The sequence below is a fragment of the Oncorhynchus mykiss genome, chromosome 4 (assembly GCF_057628025.1).
Source record: "Oncorhynchus mykiss isolate SJ-2025 chromosome 4, ASM5762802v1, whole genome shotgun sequence".
Lineage (NCBI taxonomy): Eukaryota > Metazoa > Chordata > Actinopteri > Salmoniformes > Salmonidae > Oncorhynchus > Oncorhynchus mykiss.
Window position 1 is genome coordinate 56879908 of NC_143025.1, and position 10312 is coordinate 56890219.

The 10312-nt window shown below is 40.9% G+C and overlaps 1 long non-coding RNA gene across 1 annotated transcript; it reads right to left on the bottom strand.

Moving 5' to 3' along the window:
* Positions 1-3076: 3076 nt before the first annotated feature.
* On the bottom strand, positions 3077-7992 carry LOC118964426 (uncharacterized). Its single transcript, XR_005051454.2, has 2 exons — positions 7871-7992; positions 3077-4208 (listed from the first exon to the last, which is right to left on the bottom strand). It is a non-coding gene; the product is annotated as an uncharacterized LOC118964426 (long non-coding RNA).
* Positions 7993-10312: the final 2320 nt, after the last annotated feature.

Here is a 10312-nt window from a genome sequence, read left to right on the forward strand (position 1 = left end):
GCAAAAGTCGCAGGTCTGTGAAGATCTTCACAATTGCTATAATAATCTGTGCCGAATCCCGAACAGCATTGATAATTTGCACTAGAGTTTTAATGCAATCTCAAGGGGGACGAGACAAGCTGGGCAGGAAAGGGTTAATGGAGCAGGGAGAGGATGGAGGGAGACAACGGGCAGGTCAATAGCTCGTAAAGCTTGGCTTTAGGGTTGCTGAGAAGGACTTCCGCACTGCATGGTCTCTCCCCCACTGACTGTCGCATCATCAGTTTACTGCGTTCTCATGCTCTACCAGTCTATTCACTGCAGATGTCATTCCACAGCATGCACAACAGGTTGCACAAAAATAACACAGTGGTGGGAACATACTTTAGATTTCGGATATTTGTGCGCAATTTGTTTCCTGTCTATAATGTTGAAATGGATTGAATGTTGTGGATTTTAATACCTTGTTAAATGGTAAATTCATCTCTTTTTAATTAACCTTATATTCAAAATCTCCACTCCAGCACCATACCCGTCTCTACATAGGGGTGGCCAGTGATGGGTAATAATGGATTACATGTAAGGGATTACAAAAACCGCTAACTGTAATCCCTTACATTACCTGCAAAAATATTGTAATCAGATTACAGATACTTTTGAAAAAGTAGATGATTACTTTGAGGAGTACTTTTAAATTCAGAAAGGGTGTTTGAGGAAAAAAATCACTTTTCTGTTTTCTCAATTACTTTCAAATCAGCATTGAAAAAGGCGCAAGTTCAAGGTGGTTTGACCTGAGTGAGTCTGACCACAAGTCAGAGACCAGTATGATGACACACCATGTGTTTGATGGATTGCGGGAAAATAGCAGGAATAGACCTTTGTAGGCTACAGTCCAAGCTATGTCTTCCAATGCTGTGACTGCTGTCGGCATCCAAAGATTATCACATTTGAATAAACGCTTGGAGGTAAGGATGACAGCAGTGGTGTAGTCTACAGTGATACACATATCCCTTTTTATTAGAAAAAATCTACATAGCGCATTGATGTGAATCACACTGCTGCACTCTCATTTAGCTATTTGTGCCTGATGGATTGTGGCTGTTCACAAATCTAAATGTGTAGTTTCACCCAATAATTGTTCAATTCAAGAAGTTTAAGCTGCCTGTCAATCATTGTTTTTGTAACCAGTGGACAACCAGCGAAAAATGTACTCTTGCAACAACTGCATAGTGCGGATCCCATCCTCTGGAATAAAAGTGGGGCTTTTAATTGCTCAATCTAATTCATACCGATAAAAAAAAAAACATCCGTAGGCCTATTGGACACCTGCTCAAACTCGTACACTTTTGATAGACTTAAAGGGGCAGTCTGTAGTTGCTACATCCATTTTTGGACTTAGAAATTATATATTTTAATGTAAAGATATAATTTAATCGTATGATTGTATGTAGTAGAAAGCTTTGGTTAGAAGAAGCCTACATAACCAATCCATTAAGTACAATTTAACATCCATATATGGCCAGCTATGTAAAATGTAACATTGATTTATCCTGCAATAGATGTGGTTCAATTGGTAACATACATTTTTGTCTTCTTCTAAAGCCTCTTAAGGGGAAAGTCATCTAAAAGTAAAGTAATCAGATTACGTTACTTAGTCTGGGTAATCCAAATTTTGGACAGTAACTGTAATGGATTACATTTAGAAAGTAACCTACCCAACCCTGGGGGTGGCAGGTAGCCTTACAGTTAAGAGTTGGGCCAGTAACAGAAAAGTCACTGGTTTGAATCCCCAAGATGGAAAATTCTGCCGTTCTGCACTTGAGCATGGCAATTTACCCCCAACAACTGGTAGGTGGAGTTCTACCTTAAGAAATATGAAATGGTAACACTGGTGCTAGAGCTGCTGAATCAAGTGTACCTATTGTCAACAGCATGAAACAAATTAAGAAAAAATAGTAACACAAGGCTTTGTTGTTTTTTACAAAAATGTTTGGTGATAGACTTGGAATGGCTTGGAGATCGACCGGTTGGTTACCACTGGTCTATGACAAACAAGTAGCATGTTCGTCTGAGGCTACTGATCTCTTCATTTTGCATGATAAAGATGTCAGACACCAGATAGGTGCACTAAAATGTACATAGTATGGCGCCCCTGGAGCAAAGGAAGGTTATGTGCCTCACAGACAGATTCTTCACCTTGTCTGCGTGGGTATTCAAACCAGTGACCTTTTGGTTACTTTTTCTGGTATAATTCAAAAACGAAAATTGGATGTTAATCCGTATTTGTCTGCTGGGACACAAAATGGCCCTCGACGTAGTTGTAGTCCCTTTTTAAAATTAGCCTACATATTAGGACAATATCTGTATTAAAGGGATAGTTCACTGCAAAACTGAGTTTTTGCTACATATTGAAAGTGGTCTTTGGAAACTTGACTGCTGACATGGACAATTGTTTGGAACAAACTACATTAAGTGAACTATGCCTTAAAGATGGTTCTAGCCATGGAGTTGCATCCCTTTGAGTATGAAAGTATTTTTTCCCCATTCTCTGCAGCAGTCCTCATGAGTATGCAGCACTGAGGCAAAGACTAGACAGTGTTGGGTAGACTTCGGAAAGCATCTCATTACCTAATCAAATAGTAAATAATATACCCTTGGGGGACCCTCTCCAACTCTTGGCAAGTGCATAAAAAAAGTCAGTGCCTTAGGGTTAAAAAGTGATGTGGCATTCTTAGGACCCCAGTCAAAAACTGACATCGAGAGAACATGGTCATAACTATTTTGTAGTGCGTGTCACTGGACTATAGAAAACTACATTAGGATGTAATGGACCGAGATCGATTGCGAGAGATGATGGATCAAAGTAGAGGCGACAGTTTCTAGAAGAGTGTTTGAGAGCTGGATCACTGAACAAGCCAGAAATCTGAAAACGAGATTTGGCCCTTTGAAATGACAAAGAGTTTGCAGAAGTTAGAAGCTACATGGAACCTTTGCCCTCCAAAAGGGGTTCCTAAATAGAGCATCTTCAAAATACCAACTCATTGAGCCCAGTGACCTAGTTCAGTATCAACCTACCAACCACCTTCGAACAGTAATCCAAGGAGGACACAAAATATCATTTATTATAATTTATTGTACATTGTTAATCCGTACCATTAATCCGGAAGAGCTAACAAAAACTAACATTGCCATTTATACAAAATATAAACTATAAGGGGGAATATACATGTGTCATCCTTTCCCACGTGGTTACAGTACAGTCATTTTGTTATGACCAACCCAGGCATTGAAAGGGAGATATGCCAGTTATATCCTCCTTGAAAAAGACCAGAAAATCTTTAGAAATCTCTACGCATACAGACTCAAGTCCAGTGTCAAAGTTATTCTCTTCGCATACAACACATTCTGGTACATTGCCAATAACACAAACTAAAAAGCACCAAATCATGAAAACCCCATTTAAAATATTTTAATTAAAAGAGGTTTGAATTTCTTTATTAATAATCTCCTATGCACAACCTTCACTTTGGGCACATACAAAACACATTTCAGATTATTTTCCTAGGTATAATTAAAAACTACGATTAGAACTTCTGTACACCAAAGTGGTCCACATTTTGAGAGACATGTGACATGACAACCACCTGCGTCCTCCAGGCCTACATCCCCCAGCATTCCACAGACTGATAACCAGGATGTTTTGGTGGAGTTGCTATGGAAACGCAGGTCTTGAGGGATGGCAGAGTATAGTGCTGGAGCAGGAAGCCATGTTGAAGAGTGCCATTCCTTTGATTCTCCATAAGTGATTTGAAAGGGGGGGGGGGGGGGGGTGATGGTGGCAGCTTCCTCTCCAACTGACGTTACACCCCCCCTTCGGAGAAAAATGTCAGCACTAGGATTTTTTATTTTGGGCGAATGAGTGGGTGGGGCGAAATCTTAGATGTAAGGCTAGTGGTCTCTGTTCAGTGCGGTTGAGGGGAGTGGTGGTGGTTGTGGTAATAGGGCGGTGGATCAAGGGTTCAACAGTAGCGGTGCAGGAGGGAGGTCGCCATGACGATGGGGAGCAGGAGAGAGAAGGGGCTGTACTGCAGTGACACGCCCGCTCCGGTAGGGGAGGTGGAGTTGGCCGAGCTGCTGTACGGGTCTGTGGCCATGGTGGTGGAGTTGACGCTGGAGCCCGCACTGGTCGCATTAACCCATGTGGATCCTGTTGTGTTTTGGGAGACCACCTGCAGGCAACCAGGAAGAGGCTTGGTTAAGTGAGAACTCAAATGTAATTCTACAGAATTGGGACAACTCCTCATTGATCCATGACAAAGCACATTTCAGCCAAAGCGGACATCTTCAATATCATGTAATATCTAGAGGACTTGTGAAATGTTGACACATTTGTGAAATTTGTGGTGTTGAAGGCTGGCTGTGAAAAAGTAGCACACAATAGGTTGAACACCAGCTATAGTGGCATGGATATTCTAGGCCAAGTGTGTATAACAATGGATTGTGATGTAGATATTACATTGAAATGGCCATTAAGGTTTGGGGAAAGTAATTATCCCAGCTAGCACATATGATTCCTTAGACGTTATGGGAATGCATGTTTTTGGATTCACATTTGTGTCCTGACCAGTAAAAAGTGAATTTATTTTGTTTATGTTCTGAGAACAAGTGAAAATTGCCTGTTCTGGGAACATTTATTTTTAGGTTGGAGTGAGGTTCTGAGAGCAATTTATTGTGGTTCCATGAAAGTTTTATTAACACTCTGAGAATAGAATTTACAGGGTTTTTGTATAACTTCCTTAACTTTCCCGGAATGTTTGAAGACTTAACACTGCTAGCTTATTTTAAGTTGGTAATTTTTACTCAAAGCACAGATAGGACACATGAAAGTGTAATTTCCTTAGGCATTGATCATGAATCTCAGTGAGATTCTATAACCTATAATCTTCTGTTCTCTATCCACGGAATGCTATATATATATACAGTGGGAAGAACAAGTATTTGATACACTGCCGATTTTGCAGGTTTCCCTACTTACAAAGCATGTAGGGGTCTGTAATTTTTATCATAGGTATACTTCAACTGTGAGAGACAAAACAAAAATCCAGAAAATCACATTGTATGATTTTTAAGTAATGAATTTGTATTTTATTGCATGACATAAGTATTTGATCACCTACCAACCAGTAAGAATTCCGGCTCTCATAAACCTGTTTTCTTTAAGAAGCCCTCCTGTTCTCAACTCATTACTGTATTAACTGCACCTGTTTGAACTCGTTACCTGTATACAAGACACCTGTCCACACACTCAATCAAACAGACTCCAACCTCTCCACAATGGCCAAGACCAGAGAGCTGTGTAAGGACATCAGGGATAAAATTGTACACCTGCACAAGGCTGGGATGGGCTACAGGACAATAGACAAGCAGCTTGGTGAGAAGGCAACAACTGTTGACGCAATTATTAGAAAATGGAAGAAGTTCAAGATGACGGTCAATCACCCTCGGTCTGGGGCACCATGCAAGATCTCACCTCGTGGGGCATCAATGATCATGAGGAAGGTGAGGGATCAGCCCAGAGCTACACGGCAGGACCTGGTCAATGACCTGAAGAGAGCTGGGACCACAGTCTCAAAGAAAACCATTAGTAACACACTACGCCGTCATGGATTAAAATCCTGCAGCGCACGCAAGGTCCCCCTGCTCAAGCCAGCGCATGTCCAGGCCCGTCTGAAGTTTGCCAATGACCATCTGTATGATCCAGAGGAGGAATTGGAGAAGGTCATGTGGTCTGATGATACAAAATAGAGCTTTTTGGTCTAAACTTCACTCGCCGTGTTTGGAGGTAAAAGAAGGATGAGTACAACCCCAAGAACACCATCCCAACCATGAAGCATGGAGGTGGAAACATCATTCTTTGGGGATGCTTTTCTGCAAAGGGGACAGGACGACTACACCGTATTGAGGGGAGGATGGATGGGACCATGTATCGCGAGATCTTGGCCAACAACCTCTTTCCCTCAGTAAGAGCATTGAAGATGGGTCGTGGCTGGGTCTTCCAGCATGACAACGACCCGAAACACACAGCCAGGGCAACTAAGGAGTGGCTCCGTAAGACGCTTCTCAAGGTCCTGGAGTGGCCTAGTCAGTCTCCAGACCTGAACCCAATATAATAAAACTATAAACTACAGGAAACGTATGATCTCTGTAATTGCAAACAAAGGTTTCTGTACCAAATATTAAGTTCTGCTTTTCTGATGTATCAAATACTTATGTCATGCAATAAAATGCAAATTAATTACTTAAGAATCATACAATGTGATTTTCTGGATTTTTGTTTTAGATTCCGTCTCTCACAGTTGAAGTATACCTATGATAAAAATTACAGATCTCTACATGCTTTGTAAGTAGGAAAACCTGCAAAATCGGCAGTGTATCAAATACTTGTTCTCCCCACTGTATATATAATAAATGGAATGCTAGCTCCATCCTGGTGGCGGCATGAACTAACTCCGTGGATAGAGAACAGAAGATTGTAGGTTATAGAATCTCACTGAGGCTATGTCACAAATATATATATACACACACAAAAGCTGTTAATTTGACTCTATTCAAACAGACCTCATTTCAAAGGAAACTCATTAAGATCAGGTGTGGCCAGTTAGTGTGAGTGGCCAACGCCTGAACAAACTTCACATGATAGCAGATAGAGTTGTGGATGCTGAGAACGGAATGTATATGTTTTTATTACATTCTAAGAATGTTTTCTGACGGTTACTAATGTTGTTTTTTATGGAAAGGAATCTTAATGTTCTCGGGAACAAATGAGAACATGACATTTAAATAGAACCATGAGGAAACCTTATGCTGAAGTACTGAAATTCACACAAAGTTGTTTCTTAAAGTTTTCTTAACATTGACAACATTCCTAATGGTCAAACAGTTGGAGAACGTTCCTGGAACATAACCAAAATTGAAATTAATGTAACTATGTTTGAACTTTCAGGAAACGTTCTGTTAAAGTAATGAAAATGTGCTGAGAATGTTCCAAAGCCAAACAACTATACCTCACAATTCCCAGAAAGTTGTGGGAAGGTTGTAAGCTAAATAACCACAGTTCAACTATGCTCTCACCAAACTAAGAAACATAGTTCTCAGAAGTTGTGCTAGCTGGGTACTGATTGAACAATTTTGTAGTCCAACGTTGCATGTCAAATCCCACAGAAAACCCCTGGATTAGAACAAATATCAGTTGCCTATCCAAACCAAGCACATTTCCATGGAATGGAAAATAAAATAGCAAATAAAACGCAATGCACCTTTAAATTACAGACATACACTGGCAATAATTAGGAAAAACATTATTATTTTTTAATTGCTATGTGTAGCTAGCCTATCTGGGTCACAACCAGGTATCACATTGGCCAGTAACACCATACAAAGAGAGAATGACAGTCCAAAAGCAGACGCGCAAACTGTTGGTCTTTGCCACCGGTTTCAGGTTCCGTTTTAGCGCGCTGCACTGAAATAAACTTTAACCCTTGGAAAGACTCAGGTGTACCGTGGGTTTAAATAATTAATTCGCCTAAGTGTTTTCATAACAAAGTGATACAAGAAAGAAATGTAGGATAATTGCAGAAAAGACACCGAGATTATATGATTTATATGTTTAGGACTATAGATGAGAAGTAACGACTACCCTACTGGTCCATTAGGCTACTTTAAATCCTGTCTATCCAAGCCATATAAAACTTAATCAAAAACAATGTATTATAAGCTATCAAATGAATAGCCTACCACAAAAATACCGCAAGCAAATAAAAAGCGAATTAATTAATAAATAAAAAAAACCGTATTTTTCTTATTAATATGAATAATACATCTTTTGTCATACCTCTGTCGATAAACATATGGCGAAGACAATCACTCCGAGATGAACAACTGTCATTTTTGACATCCTGATGATGATCTGGCCACAACTTCAAGCGCAGCCACAGTCCCTCTGAAAATGTGATCACTGAAATAGTCGGACCAACGTTTTATACCAGCATCATGACTGACGTGTGACGTTGAAACTTGGTCACATACACAAACAACCTGTATAAACAAAATAACAATGTAGCCTACTGTAAAAGTGTGATACCCATATTTGTTTTTATATTGAACATATGCTTCGTTAAAATCCACATGGATTGTATATATTTCATACATGTATTTTAATAGATGATTTAATTAGAGCATGTGTCATCAGTGGGAAGGCAAAATTCGGAAGCATTCATTGGACAAAATATCAAACAAAATATGTCTATTAAACCCATTATATGGTGCCATTGGATGGAAAGGTCTGCTACATGGGCCAACTTCTATTCAGGTATTATCAGATTTTAACATCCAAATGAAGCCACATAAAGTTGCCAAATATTGTCGAATGTTGCCGTTAGAAATTCCAGGAATAGAGATGATTCTTTTACTTCTTTTACATGCCAGAGTCATGTTTGTTCTAGCCTACATCGTATATTTATTTATAACTGAACGTTCCAAAACCTTGTGTCTTACTGAACGTGACATTACTTTTGACCAACAGTGACATATCCTGGCTACAGTTGGTAATGAACCTATTTATGGTCCTATGTGAATTATATTAGGCTACTTTCGTCTTTGGTTTTTGTTTTACCATTGTATGGACAGGTTCCTATGACCCATAGAGTAATCTCAAAATGTTCTGTCCGAGCGTTATATGTATACAAATCTAATGGGTCAAATATACATGGGTTTCATCGGCAGAGGTAGCCCAAAGCTTCGAACACACCGACAGCATAGTCTGTAAAATAGAACGCAGCATCATCTGGATATGTTTGCAACAAAATGTTTGCAACATTCACATTCTGATACCTTTTCTGTTAAGCCGTCTATGCATACAGTTTGACGCATACGTTCGATAAATTCAAAGTATGCACCACACCGGACGCACTGAAACTGCCTCTGCAACGCAATGCTGCAATGCAAACGCAGCATTTCATTTGAAATGGATGTAATGATGGCGTGCCGAAATCTGACACTGTTGGTGGGCTCGAAGCGTGAGTCCATAGGCTAAACAAGCATCAAAATGGTAAGCCAATTTGCCTCAACAGAAAAAGGGTAATATCGCCCTCTGGTGGCAAGTCAAAGTATCGCAAAATCAAAGACCTTATATAACCGCCCATTGCGAATTTATGGGGGGAACCTGTTTGTACCTCACAAACATTCTCGATAATTTTCTAAATTGTCAGGGACAATACACTTTAATCATCCCTCTATGGACAGTAATGCAAATAATGATACAGTAAAGGTACACAAAATTGCCCTTCTTATGACTGGATCCAGATGTGGGGATTGTAACTTTAGGCCTTATAAATACCGTCTTGAGTCCCTGCCATTTTGGTAAGTGGATTTCAGAGGCAATAGTGAGGGTCTGGGTTCCCTCCAGAGGGAACCCAAGGGACAGCGTTCCCTTCGCTGCCTGTGCTCCCTGCAGAGGCACCAGATGTGCTCTGAGACGGAAAGAGAGGGGGCCTTTTGGAAGGCATCTGATAAGCCCCGTTCCCAAAGCCCAGGCGGATCTCGTATCACCAATGGCCAGCGGGTCTACGAGGGGAGCGCAACCTGAGCCAGCGCAACGGGATCGGGTTTCTGTTTACATGAGCTGTGGTCCCCAGGGTTCCTCGAAACAGAGCAGGGCAGAGGGGGCCGAGGGGAAATGGAAGAGGGGTTGTGCAACACCCCTCTTCCTGTCTTGTCTTGTCTTGTCATATCTGTCTGTCTGTCTGTCTGTCTGTCTGTCTGTCTGTCTGTCTGAGGTCCATATAGTCACAGAGGGGGGAGAGTGAATACGGTACATAAAGATCAGAGAGCGAGAGATAGAGAAAAAGAGGAGAAAGAAATGAATGCAAAGAGAAAAAGAGGAGAAAGAAATGAATGCAAAGAGAGAGAAAGAGAGAGAGAGAGAGAGAGAGAGAGAGAGAGATCAGCAAATCAGACACACAGAGTTGTTAGAGATGTAAAATGTTGCTCCCGAGTAGCGCAGCGGTCTAAGGCACTGCATCACAGTGCTAGAGGCGTCACTAAAAACCCTGGTTTGATCCCGGGCTGTATCACAACTGGTCGTGATCGGGAGTGCCCAGTGTCGCCTAGGGTAGTGTTTGGCCTAGGGTAGTGTTTGTCCGGGGTAGGCCGTCATTAAATAAAGGTAAATCAAAATCAAAAAGACACTTCTCAGTGGCATAGTCCTATGTGGCCCTAGCAGGTCCAACTGTGCCATCCCGAAAATATAGTGTTAAACATTCATTGAATAGGGATT